Consider the following 24433-nt stretch of genomic DNA (forward strand, 5'->3'; position numbering starts at 1 on the left):
AAATCCCTGTGTGCTTCTTGCACCTTGGCTGTATGCAGCGGCCAGGACAGGTGCCAGCTGGAAGTAGGAGAGCTGCACGTAGCACTCCTGAGCTATGCAGAAGGACTGCTAGGGGCATCATGAGTACATTTCTTATGCTTACATCTTAGTTGTTCTGCCTTTGCCTGTTCTATGTCCTCCTGTGTTTACATTGGTCTCTACGCTGCAAAAAGGGAACTTAGCAGATCAGTTGGAGTATATCAAATCAGCACCAAATGAAACGAAGATCATCTACTGTAAGACTTAACCAGATCAGGATTCCTAGGGGCCTCCAACTGGAAGAGGCATAGTGTTTGCTCCAAATCTTCCATACATTGTATCTTCTCTCTTTAGGGTGGAAATCCTAATCAAGTCTATTGAGTGCAAGCTTAAGGCAACATAAATGTTTGCCCACTGGAACCTGAGAGCCTCAGTTCTTAAACATAAAAGCTTTATTCTGATTTTTTAGCATGTATTTTATTCCTATCTGGAATGTTCTCTTCTTTTGTTGTCATCATTGTGTAAATGAAACCAGAGGAAGAAAAATTTCCACACTCTCTTTGTATTGTTTTTAAAGAAATGGGTACGCCAAATAGATATTTAAATCTACATGTGGATTATGGATGGCATCTCAGTCATCCGGTAAAACAGATCCTCCAATCAATCCTTTTCTTGTGTTTGCATGTAGTGGTGATTCTGTCACCAAAATGAAATGCTGATAGAAGCGATTGAAAATATTAGAGTATTAAGTGCCTTTGGCAGGAAAGGAGAGAGAATAAAAGGCATTTGAGTATGAAGAAAGAGAAGTATTTTATGTACAGGATGTACAGAAGGCAGTAAACTGCTGTGCTTTTTTCCTGTCTATCATCTGAAGGAACGTCATGAAATGTGTTACTCATTATGAAGAAAGGATCTGGCTCTTGTTGGTTGCCCTATATATGTGCTATCTTTAAGAAAATCTGTGGTTGTGCTGCTGATCTGGTAGTGATTTCCTGTCTGTAAAAGGAAAAATTATAATTTTTAATTGTACTGTAGTAGGATCTCATGTTGATATTGGATGTGGCATTCATTTTTAAATACAGCCTTATTCTGTAGAAGTTTAACAGTAATGTTAACTACCGAAATACCTGCCAGCTGTCTCTCCTAGCAGATAATTTCTGTGGTTTAGCTGCGAGACTTTCAATGCATCTTTGCTTACTAACTTCACTTTTCAGTTACTGAGTTCATTGTTCAGCTAAGCCAGATTTTTTTCTTTGTTAGTGACTGATGCTGCCATGCAACAGAAACACCCTGTGATACCAGAGAGTTACAATAAATCACCTTGCTACAATGCTGTAAATGGTTTATCTGCTAATATTATGCACTTGAAGTAAAACAGGCAAGCTTCTTTCATTTATACCAAGATAAATCTGGAGCAAGTCAAATAAAATCACAGTGCAGCCTCACAGAGTTTGCATTCTGCAGACTTTCCCTAAATGTAGGCCAGAGAAATCAATAGCAGTTGAGTGTGTTGTTGTTGTTCGTCTGAACTGTCCCGTTCTGTGGAGGGGATGCTCACTATCCAGAAGCTCAAGGTAAAATTGCAGTTTCAAAATATATCATAGATTTATGGTTTTTGTTTGTTTGTTGTTGTTGTTTTTTTAATTCTAAGAATCAATTTTAGAATAATGTTTGTTGACAACCTTTTTCATAGTGATTTTTTTCTTAATGACTTGGAAATGCCTTCTCAGATTGCTTTTTCAAACACTTATCTTGTAAATGAGGTATGAAATTTCTAATTGAATCAAATATTTCGCTATCTTCAACAAATAAATTTTTTTTCAGTATTTCAACTACTACTATATTTTTTTTTTCAAATTTTTCATACTGCCAGTGTAGTGAAAAATATAGTTTTCATAGGCCTTTCAGTTTTAAGTCCAATATAATTAAAATAGGCCTTTTAATCTTAAGCCCTCTAATGAAATCCTCAAACTTTGTTTCTAGATAAAACTTGGTGCTTGACCTATACATTTCAGACCATTCTTTGCTGAAATTGAAACCAACCCAGGAAGTGTACTTGGTGGTGGGATTGGAAATAATGGGAGGGAGTAGTGTACTCATTGTGCTTAAAGATTCCTCCTGGATGGTGATTAATTGGCCTTCTGAGATTTTTACTGATGTGTAGAAATAATTCCTGAAGGATTCAGGCTATCTAATATCATTCACGGGGTTTGAAATGAGTTTGAAAAAGTGCTCTAAATGAACAGTGTTCTCTATAAATTGAATATTTTGCACCTGAAAATTAAATGCAAACTAGTAAAGTTTCCAGTTTAAATTCAAAAAGAGGAGAGAGGCTGTCAGGCTTACAGTATTTTTCAAATTTAAACAAGCCACTTTCCACGTATTTTTTTGCACCCCACTGCACATTTTCTCAAAAACACTGTGAAGTGTGTTCAGTATGCTCTTGTGAGCCAGCTGCTGCAAACTATTAGCCATTTATTCCTGAAACAATTTGGGGAGGTTTTTGCCAGAGAACAGAGCTTCAGTTTTTAGTCAAGAGGCAATGTCCAGAAGAGGGCATCCGTGCCCAAAGGAGCATTAAGGGAGGTATTCCGGGCAGTATGTTAGGAGTGTGTTTCCTTTGACATGCCACAATTTATCTAGGAACAATGTGCCTGATAACACTAAAGTGCAATTAAAAAGCATTTGTTTATCAGAAGAGCCATTTAAAAGATATATATATATATTTATTATGTTAATATATATATATATATATATATGAAGTTAATTTAGAATTAAAGATAATATTGACTACTTCTGTGAAGGCCTCACTTGCCCTTGGTATATTCAAACAGCGTAATCTGAATAGAAATAATATTTGCACAGCACATTTTTGCTGCTAAGTTTTCAAGAAAGTCAAACTACTGAATTGGTTTACCACTCATTGATACTTGCTAGTGATATGCTGTTAGATGATATTAGTCTCCTCTGCAGGAGCAAGGAGTATGTTTCCTTCATTTCATTTATTATGTTTATTTACTTTAGTCCCAAAACTGCTTCATTCACAATTAAGAAAACCAAGTGGAGGAGAGTGAACTTGCAAAGTAGGCATGCTTGTTTTACCCTTTGATTCTAAGAATAAAAACGAGTTGCGATGGACCAGTGTACAAATATAACAATAACAAGTGTTCAGTTCACTGATTGCAGACAACACTATAATAATTCAGCTGTTTTCCATTGCAAAATGTAATTGAGACATTTTTCTTATGCATTCCATTTTTTAACTAACACTTTTAATTAAACTGCTATTCCATATTTTAATTTTCATTCCAGTTTTCACTGAGGAACAGCTTGGATTGGCAGCTGTAAGTTTAAATACTTTATTAAGAAAATGATTAATCATTCTAAAAATATATTTCAAACCTTATTAATTATGTGATGCTAAAGTGGATGCATAATGCATTCTGGTCATTGAAAAGTTCAGTTCAGAGGTTTTATTTACATGGCTTAATGATTATGAAGGATAAGTGAATCTTTACGTATGATGATAACTAAACTTTGAAAATACACAACAAGATATAAATCCTCACCAGAAAGAAAGGTTCCTTGTTTCTGAATGAAATTGGTATTTTCATCTATGATGACTAACCCTAGATCATCTTATAAAACACTGCGTGCTGGTCATGTAGTAGAAGTTAAATACTCAACAAATGGACATATTTGTGCAGGTGTTTTCAGTTGATAGCAGTCCCATATCCTAAGAGAATTGAAATTTCAGCCTCAGATCTGATTCTGTACCACTTTTGTGTCTCCTCCATCACTTCTAAGTCTCCTACTTAGTACTGCAGGGATTCTTTGTGCAATCAAACTGTATTACTGTGATTGTAAATGATTTGTTTCCTCTCTCCTTTTTTCTAATTTCCTGTTTGTCTCTGAGTCTACATAATAGTTCTTGCTAGTTAGTCCAGACTGCACTGGATTCCATTTCTCAGTATCAGTTTTAGGTTGAGTGGACATCTTGGGAAACAGGAGTTGTTTCCCTATCACTTAGGTTTGCCAAAGGTAGTCAAATTTCTGTTGAAATCCCAGCATCTCCATACCTGAGTCCTAAACTGAAGTACCTGAAAGCAGGACTCTGTTAGCTTAGCTATGTTCCTAACCCTTCTGCAAATACCAGTGCCAATGGTGTTACTAATTTGAGTGAAGTATGAAGTAAGAAACTGAGCTGAGGTGTCAAATTGTTTCTTTTGAGTAGGCATAAATCTATTGTGATTCTTGACCAATATAGAGCTAAGTTAGATCTGATCTGTTGCTTTGCTGATAAAATATTTAATGTCTAAATGTTTAGCATTCTCAGTACATTGTTGTATATAATATTGACGAAAGAGAAGATCCATATTAAATTAACACTACACAAATATAAAGTGAATGACTGACCATTTTGATGTTTTGAAAGAGAAAAACTGTTTCTTAGGAAGAAATGTCTTCTGTTTTACCTAAAGGAATTGCAAAGAAAGGCTGACTTGAATAGTGCTATTACTAACGGTTATTTAGAGTATACAGATATTGTGAGCATTTAACAACATGCTCACAGTGTTACTAAAGCACTTGTTACTAAAGATTCTGTTTTGTAGTATCAAGCAAGCCTGACTGCAACTGTTGCTTCTACTGGGAAGTACAATTGTAACTCACTTTCTCTAAGATCTTTCAGATGTGCTGCATTGAAATGGGGTCTTCATTATGTACATGTGATTCCTCCCCAGTAAGAATATTCTAGTGTGTCTCCTAAATAGATTGAATGCTAACTCAGTTAACTGATTTGACTTAAAAATTGCTTTGCCCTCTGTTGTATTTATTAGAAGAACAAAGTAGGTGTGTTGAAAAAGTCTCCTACTAAGTAAATCTCTATTTGTTTCTATCCATGTATTCACCCATGAATAAACAATGAACAATTCTCAAAAGATTTTTTGGGATCGCCACTTCAATAAGAAATGATTTTTTCAGGTACTTAGCCAGTTATCCAAATTATAACTCAGATCTCTTCAGCCTTCAAGCTGAGGTGAGAAGCACGAGAACAGGCTAGCTCCAGAAGGATTCAGTGGTGTCTCCTCTTCAGCTGTAAAAGCAGCATTGTAACTTACAGTCTATATTCAGAGATACTTTGGTGTGTCCAAGATCGACTTCCTGATTGAGTCACCTTAGAAAAGCAGATAATTCCATATATATTCTGACTATTTCCAAGGTGAAAATAAATTATGCTGGCAGATGTTTGTTCAGGTGGGAAAAGGGATACACTAGAAGATGCAGCAGAAAGAGTGGAAGGCAAGAGAGGGGACCAGTTTTCTCAGGTGGAAGGGAGTCATGAGATCAGCACATAGCCAGGCAAAAAATGAGCAGTGTGGCAGAAGACATTTGGAGGAGAAGCACTTGCACCTACATGTTCTTCTTGCTTATGTGATCAGTGGTGGAGAGAAGAACCGATAGGGAAAAGGGGATTTTTACTCCAGTTATTTTACTGCACAGAACTTAGCTGTGCTAAATAACTCCCTGGCTGGTGCTTTCACTAACAGAACAGCTGTGAGTCACTATAAAGAGTGATTTTGTTTCTGTATGGTGGAGTTAGCTATCTGAGTGTGCCCAGGTCTGAAGAAGGGGAAACTGTGTAAATCTTAGTGGATTTGTAGACCTAACTCAGTGCTGAGTTTACTCTGTTGAGTAAACCGTTTCTGGCTGTATGGAAGACCTTGTGCCAGGCTGCTTTTTAGCAGGGAGAAGTAGTGTTTGCTGGGTTTACTGCTGGCATCAGGAGAGGGGAGCTGAAGTAGCAGGCTACACTAGAGCTGTTGTTGAGTGTGCTGCTGGAGCAGTGGAGTTCCTCATGGGGTGAATGAGTTGTATTTTGCTACAAAACATAGTGCAAGCAGTACCTGTTTAGTGCAGCTCATGTAAATGCAAGATGTGCAAACGTGAGGTGGAATTAGTTTCAGCTCTGTGGCTGTCATCATCTCGATATCCTGTTTGAGCTCTGACAAAGGTAGAGAACCTGGCAGATCCTTATAGTGGATCATGATGTCATTAAAGCAGGGATATAATAAAACCGGTCCTTAATTCCTCCCTATTTCCTAGGTTTTCAGCTTTTTCAGACTCTGTGTACTCCCATTTTCTGGAGTACAGAAAAATCCATGTGACTTAAGTTGGCTTTAAGGATTTCTCTTCTGCCGGTGAATATACACTACTACATTGCTTGATAACGCATACCTGGCTATGAATGATTTAACAAAAATATGCTTCTTCCTAAAGATATGTAAGTAAGCTTAAGTGTCAGTCAATTTTAAATTGTAATTTTTGCTTCTAAAAAAACATTTCATGTTTCAATATAAATATTTATCTGATTATCCTGAAGTGATTTTTTTAAACCTAATGACTCTAAAGTAGAGCAAAACTTTCAAGCCATTCCAAGCAATTTTCGAACCTCTGCTAGAACATTTAGCAAAAGTAGTCTACAGAAGCAGTTAGCTCAGCCAGAAGAGATATTTTCATCCTTCCACAGCACAGCGTTTTCACCAGTCTCCAGAAGGCACACAGTAACTAAATTTTGTTGCAAGGAAGCAAAACAATCATGGTCTAATAGGCAGCCAAAGGTTTACCTTTTAAATGAGTATTTCACCAGTAACAGTTATTTACAGCACTTACATTTTACTGTGAAGGGGATTCTGTGAAGATCTGTAATTCACAGGCTTTTGTAAAACAAATTAATTATTTTAAAAAAGAGTATGTCAGCTAATAAGGAAAGAGAAATGTGGAGTCAGTATATTTCTGTGACTTGAGTTCAGCAGAGCAAAGAATCTGCCTGAGGGTTACACCTGTAGATTATATGAGAAAATCTATGGCCAGAGGAGCTAAAAACAACGGAAGGAGGGGAAATGAAAGCTGGAAATAAACAAGAGCACTTTCACATATATTGAAAAGGGAGGGAACAGCTCATGAGTAGAGACAAGTGCTTTGTGTTTCTTCTTATATAGGTTGATATCAAGCTTAACAAACCATTTCTACATTTAAAAATGATGTAAAATGTTGTCTAAGACTTAAAATTTTCATCAAAAATTGAATACTTATTCAAGCCTTTTATTAAGCTTCAATTAGAATTAGCACAGTAGCAATTAGCTACCTGGTCATAGGTTAAGGCTTTTGTTCCAGAACTTCTTTCCTGCTGTTTTTCTGTTTTTCCTGTGTTTCCTTAGCACTAGTAAATTATTTGGGGGCTGGCTAAATTCATTGACCAGTGTATTTAGAGATAGGAAGTGTATTTAAGGTGATGTAAATTTGAGTGAAGTTCACAAGGATATGTGTAAAAGAAAAGTCCACACAGGTTAATCCCACCGAATGCCAAGTGGCCAGCATGCTTCTGTGGCATGTAGGCTGTTCTGTGATAATCAAAATGACTGAAATGAATTCTCTTAGACAGTGTTGATGAAGTTAGAAGCAGGTTTTTTTATTTAAAAGGGCTAGATTAAGTGTCTGAGTGGACATAATTAGGAGAGCTCACTCTTTCCATGGATTATGGCAGCCTAGATATACTGGGTTTGTGTTTTGTCAGATCAGGGAAAGAATGTGTACAGAATGACATTGATGATTCTGTAAGCAGAGATGAAACAAGATAAATCAAGTGACAAGACCTAGACGTTTATCTCTGTGCTTATAAAATGGCAGTATTAAGTAACGAGCACTTAGCACTGAAGCTTTGGAAGCTCTATGGAAACTTTTTGTTTCGAGCAGTGTCAAATGCTGCAAAGCAGACGTATCTGGAAAAGCACCACAGAACAGCCTTCTCAAGTAATTCCTGTAACTGCTCAGCGCAGCCAGTCAGTGAAGCTGTCATTGGAGATGAGAGAGAACCAAAAATGACGTATGTCAGTGTGGCTGTATCATGAATGGAATGATACAGATAAACATCAGCCAGAGACTTAATGCAGTATCTGTAATAACCTGGGAAGTGGATAAGAGAGAATTATTCTTTCCACACTGGGGACCCTGGTTGATTGCTGGAGTCGGCACTCTTGCCAAAGATAGCAGATGATTTTTAATGGCCACACCTACTTAGGATTGTTATTCTGTGTCTCATCCAAAAAAGGATAGAGTAAATGTTGTTCTGTTTCAGAAAAATACAACAGGCATAGTAAATGCTTCCAAAACTAACAAGTCTTTAGAAAAATAAGCATGTTTTGAGGAGTAGCAGCCTCGAGCTCTTCATTAGTTGCATTAATGTTTGCATAATGCAACTGCTAGTAATTTCATTAGTATTTACCGTGCTCATGTGTACCATCTTCTTGTGCTGCTTTTTTTTTTTAAAAAAAAAAAAAAAAAAACTATTTTTTATATGGCAATATTTTCCATAAACAACAACAACAAAATTATTTCAAGGTATCTCTTTGGGGTGCTGGTTAGTGCTCATGGCTGAGAACAGGATGTGTCCTCTGTTCTCACGTGTTCTTGGGCAATGTGGTTATCTTGAGGTAAGTGTGATAATGCCACGCTCAGCAGCACCACAACTGGTTCCTGTCTGTAGCTTCCACCTAGTGCTGCCTCACTGCTGACTCCCTGCTCTTTATGTTATATGCTTATGTAGGCACAGCTTAGGCAAAGGCTATCCCATTCCTCTCCTGTAAGATAGTGTTGGAGGTCATTACATTCAGGGGCTGTCAGTAGTCTTCCAGTACCTTACTAGTAGATCCAGAGCCAGTGGACTTGATTGTGCTAGGTAATATTTTCTGATTTCTTTATTCATGTGTTATGTGTTTACTGAAATAGCAACATATAAGGGGATGCAAAGACTAGAATTGAAGTGGCTGTTTTGCTTCCTTTAAACCAGAAGGCTTCATTTTTGGACAACTGTGATAAAAGCGAAAAAATCAAATAATGTGATTCCTGGATAAAGTGGTGCTTGTGCTGCTTCCACTTTACATCCAAGTAGATATTAGCTAGGCTGTTACTTAGGAGGAGTAAGAGCTGGGGCTAAACATCTTCTCTGGTTAAAATACTTACTCACCTTTTCTGTGGTTTATAAGTTGTGTAGAACTAGTAAATATATTTCATGAAGCATACAGATATATCTTTAAAAAATCTATTCAAAAAGCATCAGTTTGCTTAGGGTTTTATGTGGTTTTGCTGGAGGAGTCTGTGTAAATCAATTAAATTATCATATGTAAACAGTAAGCTTTATGCAGTATGTTTCAGAAGTTTATGTTACTGCATAATCAGAAGTTAGATTTTAATAGATGCTGAATTGACACAATTACCATATTAACTTGCAACATTGAGGCTTCTAGAGTGGTTTCTGTCAATTACTATGCAATTGTGCTGTCATTTCTGATAGCAGAGAGCGCCCAACTTCAAACTGGGATATAGTGTGTTAATAAAAGCATTCTTGAACTTTGAGGTATTTTGTGAAAGAGTTTCTGCTTTGCAACAGGCATCTTTATTTGCTATGGTTAGAGGCTTCTCAGAGCCCTCACAAGAACAGCCTCAAAACAGGCCAACTTACTGATTTAGATCCTACGGCACTATTACTGTCCCCAGACTCCAGCCAGAATCATGAAACCACAAGATTCAGACAAACAATAGGATTTGTTTGGTAAAAAAAAGATTTTTTCCTAACCCTAAAAGATGTCACTTGTTGCACTTATGTGATTAATTGGGAATAGGGAGGGGAATTCCACTGCTTTGAGTCCAGTCTCAAGGGAACGTTGTCTTCCATCCTGTCAAGTAGGACGGCTAACGTTTTCAAACAAGGCATACTCAGTTCTTTGGGATGGCTTTACAGGCTGGTAAACACAACTACCAAAAGCAGTTGGCATTAAGGAGCTCAAGGGTGGTAGACAATGTATTTTTTTCTGCATTTGGTTTGCTTTGGCTGTACAAATCACAAAACGAGTCGCAAGACTCCCAACGATCCCCCATCTTAAAGATGCACCATGGCAACTCAGCCCTCATCTAAAAGGTAGCAGCACTGGGTTGTGTTGATATAATTTAGTGCATATCCAGTGTGCTATGACTTCATCATCTGAAATGAATTTCTGCTTGTCCTGTACTCATCTAACACATTGGAGAAAAGTTAACATAACTTCTTTCTTGGTATTGTGTACATTTTATAGTCTACTATAAACAATATAGAACCCAGAATTCATTGGAGGTTTTCAAACCCACTACAATCTCAGTGAAGTTTTGTGTTACGTGACATTATTGGAATACTCAACAAGCATTTTTCTGGTAACATTTTTTTTCAAATAAAATAGCAGGAAGCAGATATTTATTTTGCACTAAATAACAGAAAATAGTTTTCCCAGAATCAAATGCAGTTTGAAAACTCCAGTCCCATTTTATACAAGCTCAAATGTGAGTGTTAGGACAAAATCAAACATGCTTTAATAAACCATAGTATTAGTAAGGTTCAAAAAACCCATCAAACATCATCTTCATTGCATGTTCTGCAATGGAGCATCCAGGAAGAATTTAAGCAGCCAAAAGCAAACTTAAAATTTCAGTGTTTATCTTCACTTTACCTTTCTGTAGTTGCTCCTTTCAATTGTCTAAAGTTCATGCAACATGACGTAAATAGGTGACAATTGGCAGGAACTTCTGCAAGATGATGCTTAGAAGAATCAGCCTTACCAAACCTTCTGCCAGTCTTAAAAATGTAGATCTGAAATGTTAAAGAAATTTCTAATATTTGTTTGGATACCAGGCCTGCAGTTGATTTCTTTATTATCCTGCGCAGATGAGCAATCATGAGGCTTTCAGCAATATGCTTTTCTTTTCTACCAGGGTAACTTCTGCCGCTCTTCCTTTGCACTCTCTATGTAGACAATTAAGATGTTAACAGTTTCACTGCCATATCAGACCATTAGTAGAGTCCCACAGCTGTTAAATCATGCACGGTCCAAAGATCTTACACCCTTTAACTTACTTTAGAAAAGTGAGAAAACAATAAAACTTTTCAGAGTTATAGACAAAATGTCATTGGCAAGGGATGCTCTCTATCTTATAATAACTTAAAAATTTAAAGGTGCCAGTAAAATCTTTAGAAAATTAAAAGAAATGAAAGAAATAAGAGATTGGCATAGGAGTCTGGTGTGGAACCAACATTTCTTGGCTGTGTACAAGTTCTTTCAAAGAAACATTTGGAAAAGTTCTTTGCAGCATTTTTATTGTGTTTTTCCTCATCAGTTTTGTTGCCAAAATAATTTAATGTGGGCTGAATACTTGCTCTCTCATTCTCTTTAAGTTCTTTGACATTTTTTTTATTTTTTATTTTTTAATGTTTATCTGTTAGACAATTCAGGCTCTTTATTTGGAGCATAAGGGCCGCAAATGTATTGTGCTGTAATCCAGACAGATTTTTGAAGGCTTCATACCAAGGCTATACATCCTTTGGAATCTTTTTACCGCTTCACTGTGGCAGACAGAGACAGCTGTTCCCTAGTTAGGCAGTGGTGATTAGTGAGGGTGACAGAAGAGATCCTGACTTTGAAATATCCCAGGAGCTACAGAATATAATAAAACCACTTAAATATCAGTGGTTAAAGTGGTTAGTGATTCATATGGCACTAAACCCAGTAAAATTTCAGAATTTCTGTAGAACAACACTGTTTTTTCTTCAGAGCAGAAGTTCTAACTTAGTAGAGCAGATAATTGTCCATCTGGACTGATATCCCATTTCTGATGGAAGACATCACTGGATTCTTTAAAGCAAGGTGCTAATCTTCTTTCCTTCAGTATACTTTTAATTATTTAATACAATATCCATGGCAGGGTTGGAGCAGAAGGGATTTCTTTCTGATCCCAGATGGTGATCACTTATGCCTTGATGATAAGAATTGATAGCCCAAATATTTTTTATATTAGCTAACACCAGTTTCTGTTTCTTACTTTTCACAATTAAAATTGTTTGTTTTACAGATGTGAAACATAGGTAAGGAGGAAGTATACAAATACTCCAACAGCTCTTTCAAATTCACTAGTTAGGATGCCTCAGTAGTCTAATTTGGTCTTCTGCAGGTCCTATGAATTTGCCTAAACCATAACTAAACTGATCTTACATAACAGTAAGAATCTGTAAGATCTAAATCTTTTCATCCATAATGAATAAAGTCCTGTTATATCTAACAAGATGGACCCCAGTCCTTCCACACATGATACGCTACACTCCATCTGTACAAATTTCAGTAACATTCTACTTGATTCTGAAAATTGTCTAACTCCGAGAGAGAATTTTCTGTGTACCAACTCTGAAATGTTTATGGTTAATGTGCCTGTTAAGCACAATGTGGTTACAATGCAAGATGGACACAGAAAAGGTGGGATGTCCCTTTGTTGGTCCACAAAGACTCTAAGGCGTCTACTGATAGATACCTCCCATGGGTTTAGAAGCATCATTCATAGTTAGGTTTAAATATTTTAGATTTCAAGGCTGGGATTTCTCTACAGAAGCAAGCTCTTGATATCTCATTGTAATTTACTTACGCTCTCACTTCCTCCTGTTTATTTGGATTCCTTCCAGTCTAGTCTTAGCAGCAGCTGTGACCAAACATGTATCTTCATTAAGCTCATTTTGTAAAGCATTTGTGCTGTATCACTTTCTGAATATTTAAGCAATGATAATAATCTGTTCCGGACTAAGAGCTACTGTGTCTGGATGTGGATTTTTCTGGTCCTAGGATGTGAATGAAGAAACAGAATTACTTATCTGTGCTTTCTTCCTCACAATGCCTTTGGCTGAAGCATTTGGGCAGCTCTATCTGTATATTTTGAAAGCTGAAGTCAATGCCTTCCTTATGTCCAAGGGAATGTAGAATTGGATGAGGCCAAATGTCACTGAAATCTAGCATTGCCCCGACTGTGCAAGAGAAAAACAAGATCAAAATGTTGTTTTGTAGCTTTGACAGCACCCACTTCAAACTTCGGATTTTGGACTTTCAAGCCTTAGGACTTCAAGATGAAAAGAAGAAACTGTCAGTGACAACTGTATCTTAAGCATTGTTACACTTCACAGTCAGGCTTTCAGCTGTCTAAAGTAGATCAAAGATGCAAGAGGGAAATCTGGCACTCCACTTGGAAACTCAACACAACTGAGATGACATGACTATGATATCTGTAAGCCAGCCACACAGCACTTCTCTGCCTGCCCTTATAAGTATTCAGTTTAATGTCACCAATGCTACAAACATACCTGGAAATGAACTGCAGTGTGCTGCATCTTTTACTGTGACATTTGTTTCCAAAGCAACATGGCTGACTGTAGGAGGCTCCTGGGGAATGGCTTATCTTAAAACTGAGACACAGGTGTCGCTGAGAAGAAAGAAACACCAGAACTCACGGCATGCACCCTCCTAATGCATCATAAGTGTGAAGTAGAATGTGTTTACTTAAACCATACTTTCTCACACCTACACCTCATTTTCTGTAGTTTATTTCCATATATTAGAAGTTCATAGTAAGCCAAACTGTAGGATTTCCATCAGAGCCCAAGTCTGTATCGTGTTCTTTTCTTTTTGTGCTTCTGGCGAAACCAATGTTCAAACAGTACTGTAAAATCAATTATGAATTTCTACTGTGGTTGTATGCAGATTCCTACAACACTGCATGCTCCCACCCAGCTAGGAAGTAATGAGCATGTTATCCTTGCAATATTTCACTTGTTCTGTTGTACAATGGTAGCAAATTGTGTGGCTTCTTCAGTCATTGCCAATATGCCAGTAAAAAGACAAATTAAATCTTAGGTCATATGCTTTTCATCTCTGCAGAATACTCAATTTCTAAATCAATTCTTCATCTATTATCAGAACGTGTCCCAATTTTGTTTATATGTTATTTCTTCAGCCCTTTGTCTTCCCTTCTGTCTCTTCAAATAAGAACATGGGAGATCTTTTGTTTTCAGTGTCAGAACTTGAGATGGGATAAGGCATAAATTTGTTTGCCTTTTTTCAGCATGTGTTGTATTCACAGACCATGAAGAAGTCTGTTTTCTACCAGGGCCACAATAGCCATTGCCAGATTTTCATTTGATGGACCAATTTTAGTTTTCACTGTGGTGCTATTATCAGACTGAAAAACAATCCTTCCCTATGCCAAATGTGGCCCTCACTCTGATTGCTACTAGGATTGGCAGACATGACAGGAATCTCATGTTCTGACTTAATTCCAGCATTCCCTGGTGATTCAGTTACTTGGAAAAATATGTTCCATTTGAAATTATGCACTGACCATGGTAGTGTGTATTTGTGTAACAACTTTCAACCTGAAAGATCCCAGTTTATGTTCCCTGAGATATGATACTGGATCACATCCTCACTGATGCTGCTGTTAAGGTGTGGTCCGTGGTGCTTCCACCTGTGGTGGAACTGCCAGCAACCAGTTTTTCTCTGCAGACGTTAGGGCTGGAACACAGCAAGAATGTGAGACTGACTACACAGCAGTTTAGGACAGGAAGTAGAAGCCTTCTGAAGCAGACAGAGTAGTCAAAGAATGAAGTCTCCCTCTCCTCTCTGTTTGATGACTGCAAGATGTTCCTCAGCAATGAGGCATGATGAAAACTGCTGTTTTATCTCATCCAAAGTCAGCAGTTTTCCACTTCCTCTAATAGGATGTAGGGCTGTCTTAAACACTATTAAAATAAAAATCTAAATTTCTTGATCTTACTTAGCGTCCTCCAAAAAGTGGAGTCAACCAGAGGTTCAAGGTTTGTTGGAAATGTGACCTTTGAAGTGTAGAGTCAGCTATAAAGGAGTAAGGCATTTTTCTTTCACAGTGAATAGGGCTGTTCTTTTCAGTGATTTCTTCAGTCCTCAGGCGTTCATTTTTTACATTTTTTTTACAGATGTGACCAGGATAGGAGATGGGGAAAGTGTTGAAAAAACAAAACACCGCAATTCTCATATGTGAGTCTAATAGGAAAGTTTGTTCCTATGTTTCTATGAGGCTGAATTTCCTTTCTATTTTCTCGTATTTCTCAGCATGTTCACTTGATTTGGGCATATAGAATAAGTTATGAAAGGCAACATGAAGACACAAACTGACAGAAATGAGGTATACATGTTCATTTTTTGGTCAGCTCCAATATAGGCTGGACATGTATCAGTAGTATGTATTATGGGATTGTTCTTTATATCGTTGTATTGTTATACTGTTTTCCTCAGATATATAGGAAGAATGCCTCTTGTCAATTTATAAATAATAATTTCCTTGTCAGCCTTTGGCTGTAAAAAAAATGCAAGCTTCTTCCATGCAAACTACTTGTATATTTGGGCATTTTGATGCATCCATTTATCCTGAGACTGACACCAACCTGAGGTAAAACATTAAAAGATTTACAGCAAATAATGCCTTTCTAAGTTGCTTAAATATTTATGCTCTCAATTGTACAGTTTGCAAGGACTGGCAATACACAGACAAAAAGTATAATTTGTGTCATGTGGAAACTTAGCTGCTCTTAGAATCAGCTACAGTAAAGCTGGAAAATATGATAATGATATTTTTGTAACATAGCTAATACAGGGCCAGCTCAGGTGGCACCATGCTTTGGCGCACAGTGCCCAGAAACACACTTTGCCAAGTAGTACAGGGCCTGATCTTATTTCTGGAAATTAGAGGAAAAACATAGCAGAGGTAATTCCAGTTCTGTTGATATCTCTGTATTTTATCCACACACCTCTGGCACTGTGTCAAAGAGTACCTTTTAGTTGTGAACTGTCATGGATCTAGATCAGAGCTGTGAGCTGGTGGGAGGGATCTTCAAAAATCTTTCAAGACCTGAGGGAGATGATGTTGGTCACTTCTTAGTAATTGCACTCACATTGTGTCTTCAGGTGGTTAACTGATCTTATTTGCAAGTTAATAGAAATAGTCTGTTTCTCTGCTTCTTAAGAAATTCAGACTGGCTGTACACAAGAGAATAAATAATTTTCCATGAAGCCACAGAGTGACACCGGGAGATTTTGCACATTCCTTACACAAAGCAAAATCCCAGTGAAGTGGTGGGAGTTTTGTTGGAGGGCTACAGAATCAAGTCTTTGTGCATCCAAGTCCAAAGCAGCCAGTAGTCGGATGCTAGTGTACAAAGTTGTATAGAAGTCAGCATAGCACACTCTGTACCTGCCAGAAGCCTTGACCCATAGTGATGTTATTACTGTCCTTGCTGAATTATGTAGCCTATGCCTAATATAGTCTCAATCTCATATCCCTGCATCCAAAACCTTAGGTTTTTTTTTTTTCTACACTTGGGAGAGATTTCTGCACAGCAGTCTATTTATTTGTATTTTATTTGGACTGGGTAACCTGAAGAAGGTTTGCTTCTGAGTATGGAGAACCATGTTAGAGAGACATGTTAGCTTCCAGCTAACAAATATGTTGCTTGTCTTTGCTAAAACCACATCCCCAGCTACTCGCTAAAAGGACCTTTTTATCAAAAGTATTGCGAACATGTGAGCTGTCAGCAGTCCTGCTTTTCTCTAACGTGAACCAGGAGCTTGAATGGCAGATCAAATATGGACTGTGGCACTGTTGTTTACCCCCTCTCTCGTGCATGCTGCTGTTACTCTCAGACCCAGTACCTCCTCATAACTTTAGAATGTTTAGCTAAGGTGCTCCCTGAAAGGTTGCCAACACATGGCCTATGTAGTAAATTTTATGCTGTTGAGTAAACAAAGGCATGGCCACAAGATTTGCAGGATTCTATAGGATGAAGATTTTTACATTATTTTCTGTTTTATTGTTGTGATTGCCATTTTAGGTGAGCTATAAAGAAAATAAGTCTTTAAAATGTTCTTCTATGGAACGTTTATTTACAGCTTTTGGTCCTTCTCTATTTGTCTTTTGTGGGATGTTGAAAAGCATTTTGCAGTGCTTGTAGAAGACTCAAAGCCCTGTGACTTGTCTTTCTGAGATTTCTTTTTGTCTCCATGCTGCACAAGATCATCAAATTAGTCATTTCTTTTTCATATAACATGATTATGAAGAAAGAATTCCAAATAATTCAATGTACTGCTGATGCCGGAGGCCAAGGACAAGTGATAGAATGTAGATGAACCTACAGGTTAGGTAGACTAACCTTGTCCTTTTTCATGCATCATTAACACTGTTGTATTTTTACCATGTAAGCCTTGTCGTCGACTTTAAATTGACAAGAGGTCTCTGTAAAAGTCGAGTGTTTGGAAGGGCTGGGAGGAAGAAGCTACTCCAAGTAGGATGCTGAGAGTACAGTTTTCAAGCAGGATGGAAACTGCAGGCTTCTCACATCCTCTCCTTTGTAGGCAGCACTTCGTTAATGTAGTGGGTTTACATGGCAAGGTTTTGGTAGCACGGGGCCATAGGGGTGGTTGCTGTGAGAAGAATCCAGAAGCTGCCCCATGTTTGGTAAGGGCCCTGCCACTGACCAGAGCTGGGCCTATAAGCCAATGTTGTTAGCACCTCTGTGAGAGTATATATAAGACAGGAAAAAAAAGTGCTGGGAACAGCAGCTGGGAGAGAGAGAGGAGTGTGAAACAGCTTTGCAGGCACCAAGGTTGGTGAAGAAGGAAGGGTAGAGGTGCTCCAGGCACCAGAGCAGAAGTTCCCCTGTGGCCTGTGGTGAGAAACATGGTGGAGAAGGCTGTCCCCCTGCAGCCCATGATGTACCACAGTGGAGCAGGGTTCCACACTGCAGCCTGTGGAGGAGACAACGGTGGAGCAGTGGGATCTGCCCTGAAGGAGGCTGCAGCCTGTGGAGGACCCCTGCCAGAGCAGATTCTGGTCTGGAGCTGTAGTCTGTGGAGAGGAGACCACGCAGGAACAGGTGACCTGGCAGGAGCTGCTGCCCATGGGGGACCCAGGTAGGAACAGTTTGTTCCTGAGGGATGGACCCCGTGGTACGGACCCATATCTGGAGCAGTTCTTGAAGAGCTGCTGCCTGTGGGAAGCCCATGCCAGATCAGTTCAGGAAGGACAGCATCCCATGGGAGGGACCTCATGTGGAGCAGGAGCAGAGAGTGACCAAGGAGCAGCAAAGAAGGGTTATAGACTGACTGCAGTCCCCCTTCCCCCATTCCTCTGAGCCACTCGGGGGGAGGAGGTGGAAGAGGGTGGATGGGTGGAAGGCATTTCTGGTTTCTTTCCATTGTTTCTCACTTCTCTAGCTTGTTAGTAATAAGCGATAAATCTTCCTATCTCCCTACTCTGAGTCTGTTTTGCCTGTCATGATAATTACTGAGTGATCTCCCCATCCTTATCTCAACCCTTGAGCCCTTTGCATCATATTTTCTCACCTTTTCCTTTGAGGAGCGGGAGTGAGAAAGCAGCCGTGGTAGAACTTGGCTGCCCTCCCGAGTAAAACCACCACAAAGACACAGCTACTTCTGTCTCGTGGGCTGTTGAGACTAAGTTAAAGGATGTGAAGGGGCATGGAACTTGTATCCATAGCTGCTGCAATGGAACAAAGTAGCTCTGCACTTTTGGCACACAAGGAAAAGATCTAATTTATCTTACTGAAATTATTGCAGCTTCTGCTGTCTATAGCACAGGTAACTGGGAGGTCAGATGCCTACAAGCAGTGTTTCCATCGCAGTGTATTTATATGTTTTGGTGATGGGCAAACCTAACATCATGTGGGCTGAATCTGGCCTTGTACTCAGTTCTGTCACGTTTGGCTGCCTGAGCTGCATGACCTGTATTGAGATACCTGAGAATCTACCATTTGCAACAAGTCACTGAATGCTCTGCTGAGTTGATTACACTGCTCTGTGAATCTTAATGGCATACTCGAAAACACTTTTAACCTCCTATTTGACATTGTTGACCAAAGAAGGGCTTAGGAAAACAAAATTTCCCTTGCTAAAAACTCAATTTCTTAATGGGTTTCTATTGGTTACAATCCATGTAACATTTGGTCCATTTTGCTGCTGGGGAGATCTGCTCTAAGTAGCTTAGGCAGAACTGCATTGCCTGCAGATTAAAACACACACACAAACATGAGGTTTTTAGGTGATTTCATCAAAAAACATACAGAGTTGTGGTTTTTTATTATTATTTTTTTTAATGCATTAAAGCCATCTGCATCCTCCCCAGCAATGACAGTGGAACATTCCTTTAGCTATTACATGAGGCAGAATCTCCTTTCAGAAGTGTTAGAATGTGCAGTTGTTCCAGACATCTGAACTACTGGAAAAAATAATAATAATAAAATAATAGAAGCACTGTGCATTTTTATTTTTCTTTTTTTAAATCAAAATGCTCTGGATTTGTGAGGTCAAAAGTGCTTGGACTCTCTGCGAAGAGCAGGTAATTTTTAATTAAAGAAAGATATGAATGCAGATACCACTAGAATGAAAACACTAACACAAATGTTTTGATAAAGCCTGTGGAAAAATCCTGTGAAATATTGCAGTAAAAATCCTTTCTGTTGTGCTCTTGGAGTCTGTCAGCAATCAATAGGTTGATACAATGGAATATGTTAATGCAGTGAAATCCAGTTATTAAAATAGGATTAGATGGTACTCGGTCTGGAAGACTGAAGCACTCTGCTTTGGTTTTTGATCATCAGACAGTCTCAGGATCTCAGAATTAATTTTAAATATCATCTTTTGCCACTATTCATTAATAATTGCAAATAGCTATGTTTAAAAAAAAAAAAAGAAGAAGAAGAAGAAGAAAAAAAAAAGAAACAAAAGAGGTTTCAGATGTCACAGCCTGTATTCCAGGAAAGCCTGCCAAGTCTCCAGAAAACTGAATTTAGTAACTGAAACTATTAAAATCATAAAGATTTATAGAAATTAATTTTATTATGCTTACATCCTAGGATATTTAATAGAACACGTTACACATAGCACGTCATACTTTTCAGGCTTTATCTGCTTGGTCACTGTCTGCATAATTAGCAGCATTTTTTGCAGCAGATCCTTTTTATCAAGGTGTAGTGGTATGGCTCTCTGAAATGTTCACTGAGCAACTCAGGAATCTGTAATATGCACTAGGTCTACGCAGTCATGTGTTTTCACCCCCCTAAATCGGGAAAACACTGCTGCCACAGATATGTTCTTCATTCTGCTAAATCTGAAAGAGAGTAACAAATAAAGCAACTTCTTATGGGACTGCAGATGGAGTGTACCACACATTTTTTAATAGTAGTTAAACAAAAGGAATGAAATAACTTTCCCAAAGCATTGCTCTTGGTCTGACTGCTAGGACTTCAGTTAATGTTTTCCTTTTGTGGAAGGCTAGAGGACAAGAAAGGACCCAGTCTCCTGGGGTAAAGTAAAATTCACCCTTTTAGCAGTTATCTCTGAAAGTTAAAAGTAAAGGAACAGGTATTTTTCCATAGTAAATTCAAAAGCAGTGGTGTAATAAAAAGAACAATAAAATTATAACTGAGAGACAGAGTCTGGGTGACTAGAGCAATTGGCACAGGCTCGAGATTCATGAACTCTCTTCTCTCTCTGAATAATGACATTGGTGGTCATTTAGAGCAAAACCTTTCCTTAGCACGTTGCCCGTGTGAAAAGAGCTGGCAGGATACTAAACTGCATTGAAGCACAAACTCTCTCCAAGGTCTTAGTTTCATCAATACATCTTTTTGTCCTGCCTAATGGGGCGTGAGAAGTGGATATTGCTCACTTCCAGTGCAGACAGGTGTTTCTATGACAAAATGTAATAAAAGCAGAAAGGACGGTAACTGGTTTTGGACCTCTAGTTCCCTGCAGCACCATGCTGATAGAGCTATGTGCTTCCAGAGCCAAAAATGGCATTGACCTGGCTGTTCTGAGCAAGTCTTGTGTCACTAAGACCATGCAAATATTTGGGAGCATTGCTAGGAAAGCAGGTAGTGGCACTGCTGTGTCTACTCGTTCTTGTTCCTGCAGTCTCCTCACATCTCACAGAAATTTGTGGAAAACATTTCAGCCAGATCAATTCCTTCATCAGGTTTAACTTGTGGTTGCCTAGTAGCTGGATTTACACTGTGAAGAGGCTGCAGAAAAGAGGATCTGAGCCATGACAATGTGGGTTTCTTCATCTAGCAGTTCTGGAAAACCAAAAGCAGAGCCATAATTTCTGCCATGGCATGCAATGCTGTATTCAACTTCTGCACAAGTGTTTTGGAAAAGATATTCTTCATTAGACCTAGCACCGTGGCATGGTTTGACTTCTTCCTGTTTCCCAATTTGCCACTTATCTTTAGTAGTCTGGTAGAGTGCAGCTGTGGCACACTAGTTTTTCCTTGCAGTGATGAGTGTCTCAAGTGGGGGGGTGATTTGCTTCCTACTCTCTGCAATCCTGAAAATGTGGAACTCGTTCCCTCTGGAGTTATGAAATGTGGACAGATTCCTCTTTTTTCCAGTGGAAAAGCATGAAATCATAGCCACATTGGTTGGAATTATTATTCATTTAACAGTTAAGCTTCCATTATGTTTTACTGTTTGCTACATGCCGTTTTTATGTGCCTCAGTTATATGCATTTTGCAGTTAACTGTTTGAAAGGAGAACGAAGTGATTTACCAGGATTGTGCCTTTCTCCCCACTAATTCTGTGCTTTTCTTGTTGTTAGGATGATATTTTTTTTCACGTTGCATGTGGGCATGTAGTAAAACATAAATATATTACATTTTACTGTCTGATTCATAGAGACTCCTAGAAAAAAGAAAACTCTTTGTGTGCTGTGATATATCATCCCTATATGTGGGTATAACCAGAGCTGTAAGTGTTGGTTTGGAACAGAAATTACTGAGGCTTTTTCTGCTTCACTATTACTGTTCAAAAATGCTTAAGGCATAGTGTTTGCTTTTTAAAGCAGTAGCCTTTTTATGTGTTAGTTTGAAGAACTGAAACTAAAAAATAAAACCTGCTGATAGTTGCCATTCTCTGAAATCAAGAACAGCCTTTCTGTTAGTTTAATTAACCTTGGTCTGTGCCCGTTATCTTCTACTTATTGCTGTTCATCAGGAAAGGTTTTCTTAATCATGTCTGCTTTGATTTAACCAGAAAATTTGTTCTTGTTTTGCAGTAGTTTTATGCTGCGTGGTGAAGTTCTCTGCACAAGCCCTATTCTGAAGGAAGCTGTACAAAAGCAGGTAGGAGTGGACCATTGTTTTGAGTGTTAGCCTGAGATTGTTATTTGGTCCAATTGAACATAAGCTCACGCTGAAGTGTGTGGACTCACCTTCCAGGAACTACTGGCTCATCTGGTATGGTCCCTCATTTGAAATTCATACCAGAAGCCTTGGTAGCAGTAGCTTTCAGTTAGGTAAATTAAGACTGCCTAAGGATCAGCAGGAAGTAAAAAAAAAAAAAAGGCACAGGGTATGTCTTCCTTAGCCCACCCATGCAGGTGGCAAATGTGGTGTGGATGGCTTTGTTCCCAGAAACCCCCAAGCAGCTGGAAGGGGAGACTGGTTCATGTGGTGGCTGCTGTCCAAGTGGCAGAGGGAAAATGTCTGGGTGGTGAGTGATCCCATGGCTACGGGATTCATTCACCCCCTTCGCATCTCAGGCACAAATGTGGGGCTGTACACAGAAGGGAGGCAACGTAGTCTCTGTCTGAGGTGTGGGTGAAATAACTGTAGCAGGATTCCTCCACAGGGACTGGAAACAGTTACTGTAGGTATTTAAGGCAGAGCTTTTGCAGGAATAACACACTTTCAGCAAACCAAAAATCATGAGCGTGTGCGCACCACCATAATACATTCACAACTAATAGAGTCCAGTGTATAGATCTAATTTCTCTACAGCGAAGATGAGTACAGCATGGCACAAGCTACAGAAGTGATCAATGGAGCTAATTCCAGGCTACTAGCAATATTGCTTGTACTTGTGCAGTTTTCATCTGTTGAAAATGTAACCGGATCAACCTCTTCTTACTTAACGTACTCTATGTGGTTATTATTTTATGTAACTAGAGTGATTTTGGAAAATAAGGTTGTATCTCTACTTGACTTGGTATCTTGTTTCCTCTCTGTGAAGGTTTTTTTGGCCCCGTGATGGGTACCTGTTAGACTATTACAATGAAATTGAAGAGTAACCATACAGTTTTTTAGAAGGAGAAGCTTATTTTTGGATCTCTGTTTCAGAGATCCCACTTTGGAATCTCAAAGCCTGAAGGATTCAGGCATTCAGTGGTGTCTCCCAAGTTGAAATAGGGACGTAGTATCCCTAAAAATTTGGCCAATTCAAAATCACACTGATAAATTCTATGAAAAAATAAACAGAATGCATTTTATTAGAGCCTGCCTAATATCGACCATTGATCTCCATGATAATTTGTAATGAAAACAAGTTAAGCTTAAGTCAGCAATGCACACTCACAGCAAAGAAGTATCCTGGGCTGTGTTAGGAATAGCATCACCAGCACAGTGATGGAGGTGCAAAGCGAGATACATAAAATTCTGTTTAAAAAAATAATTTAAAAAAATGATGTTGAGTGAAGTTGAGCATTCTCACAACAGATTGCTTCAAGGGTGTGGAATCTCCATCCTAATACATAGTTCAAAACCTGACTGCACGTGGTCCTGAGCTACAAGCTCTAGTTGATCCTCCTTTGAGCAGAGACTGGATGATCTGCATCGGTCCACTTCAACCACACTGATCCTGCTGTTCTGTTCATTAGAATGGGGCTTGGGCAATGCTGCATTAATCTGATATGACAATTATTTAGCTCAAATAATTTAGCTATAAAGTACAGCCTATGCTTTTTTATTTTTTTAATATGAGCGTCCTCAGCATGAGTTAAATTGAAATTAGTAGAAACGGGCTTTCAAAAAAGGTACAACACAACTTGTTATAAGACATCTTCTGAAATTAACTGTCTTTTAGTACCAAATGTGCCTGGTAAATGGTTTGGGATTCAGTCTATGAAAAGAAAAACAACGATGGCAGAATTTTATTTATTTATTTATTTAAAATAAATGGCTAGCAGACTACTTCTGCTTGGTCAGAAATCAAGGAGTTCTCTCTAGACAGAGGTCTTGTGTGTCTGAAACTTCATGCTGGATAGCTACAGTTTCCAGTTCAGGACAATCCTAACTGTGGTCCAGAAAATCCAGAGAAGACTATGAGTGTTCTGGAGCACTGCTAAGTAACTTTGTTTGAAGGGCAGCCGGTCAATCGGTCATTCATGCGCTGGGAATGAAGGGGGGGAGCGGGAAGTTAGGCAGATTTGATTTAAATGTCAGATTGTTTTGAAACATAGTCTGCACAGTATGTAGGTCAGAGCTAAAGGGATAGACTGTATCTGCAAAGGTGCTGAGAATGATTAATTTCCCTGGACAGAATTCTTTTTATTTTTTCTTTTCTTTTCTTTTCTTTTCTTTTCTTTTCTTTTCTTTTCTTTTCTTTTCTTTTCTTTTCTTTTCTTTTCTTTTCTTTTCTTTTCTTTTCTTTCCTTTCCTTTCCTTTCCTTTCCTTTCCTTTCCTTTCCTTTCCT

At 38.5% G+C, this 24433-nt stretch overlaps 1 long non-coding RNA gene across 1 annotated transcript in view; it reads left to right on the forward strand.

Moving 5' to 3' along the window:
- The first annotated feature begins 2001 nt into the window (after positions 1 to 2001).
- The window catches only part of LOC118165952, a 24726-nt gene continuing 2294 nt past the window's right edge, over positions 2002 to 24433 (forward strand). The window contains exons 1-3 of the long non-coding RNA XR_004750291.1: positions 2002 to 2080; positions 20880 to 21711; positions 22019 to 22085. This is a non-coding gene — a long non-coding RNA (uncharacterized LOC118165952). The remainder of the gene's footprint in view (positions 2081 to 20879; positions 21712 to 22018; positions 22086 to 24433) is intronic.

Source organism: Oxyura jamaicensis, chromosome 4, assembly GCF_011077185.1.
Source record: "Oxyura jamaicensis isolate SHBP4307 breed ruddy duck chromosome 4, BPBGC_Ojam_1.0, whole genome shotgun sequence".
In the NCBI taxonomy this organism is placed as follows: domain Eukaryota; kingdom Metazoa; phylum Chordata; class Aves; order Anseriformes; family Anatidae; genus Oxyura; species Oxyura jamaicensis.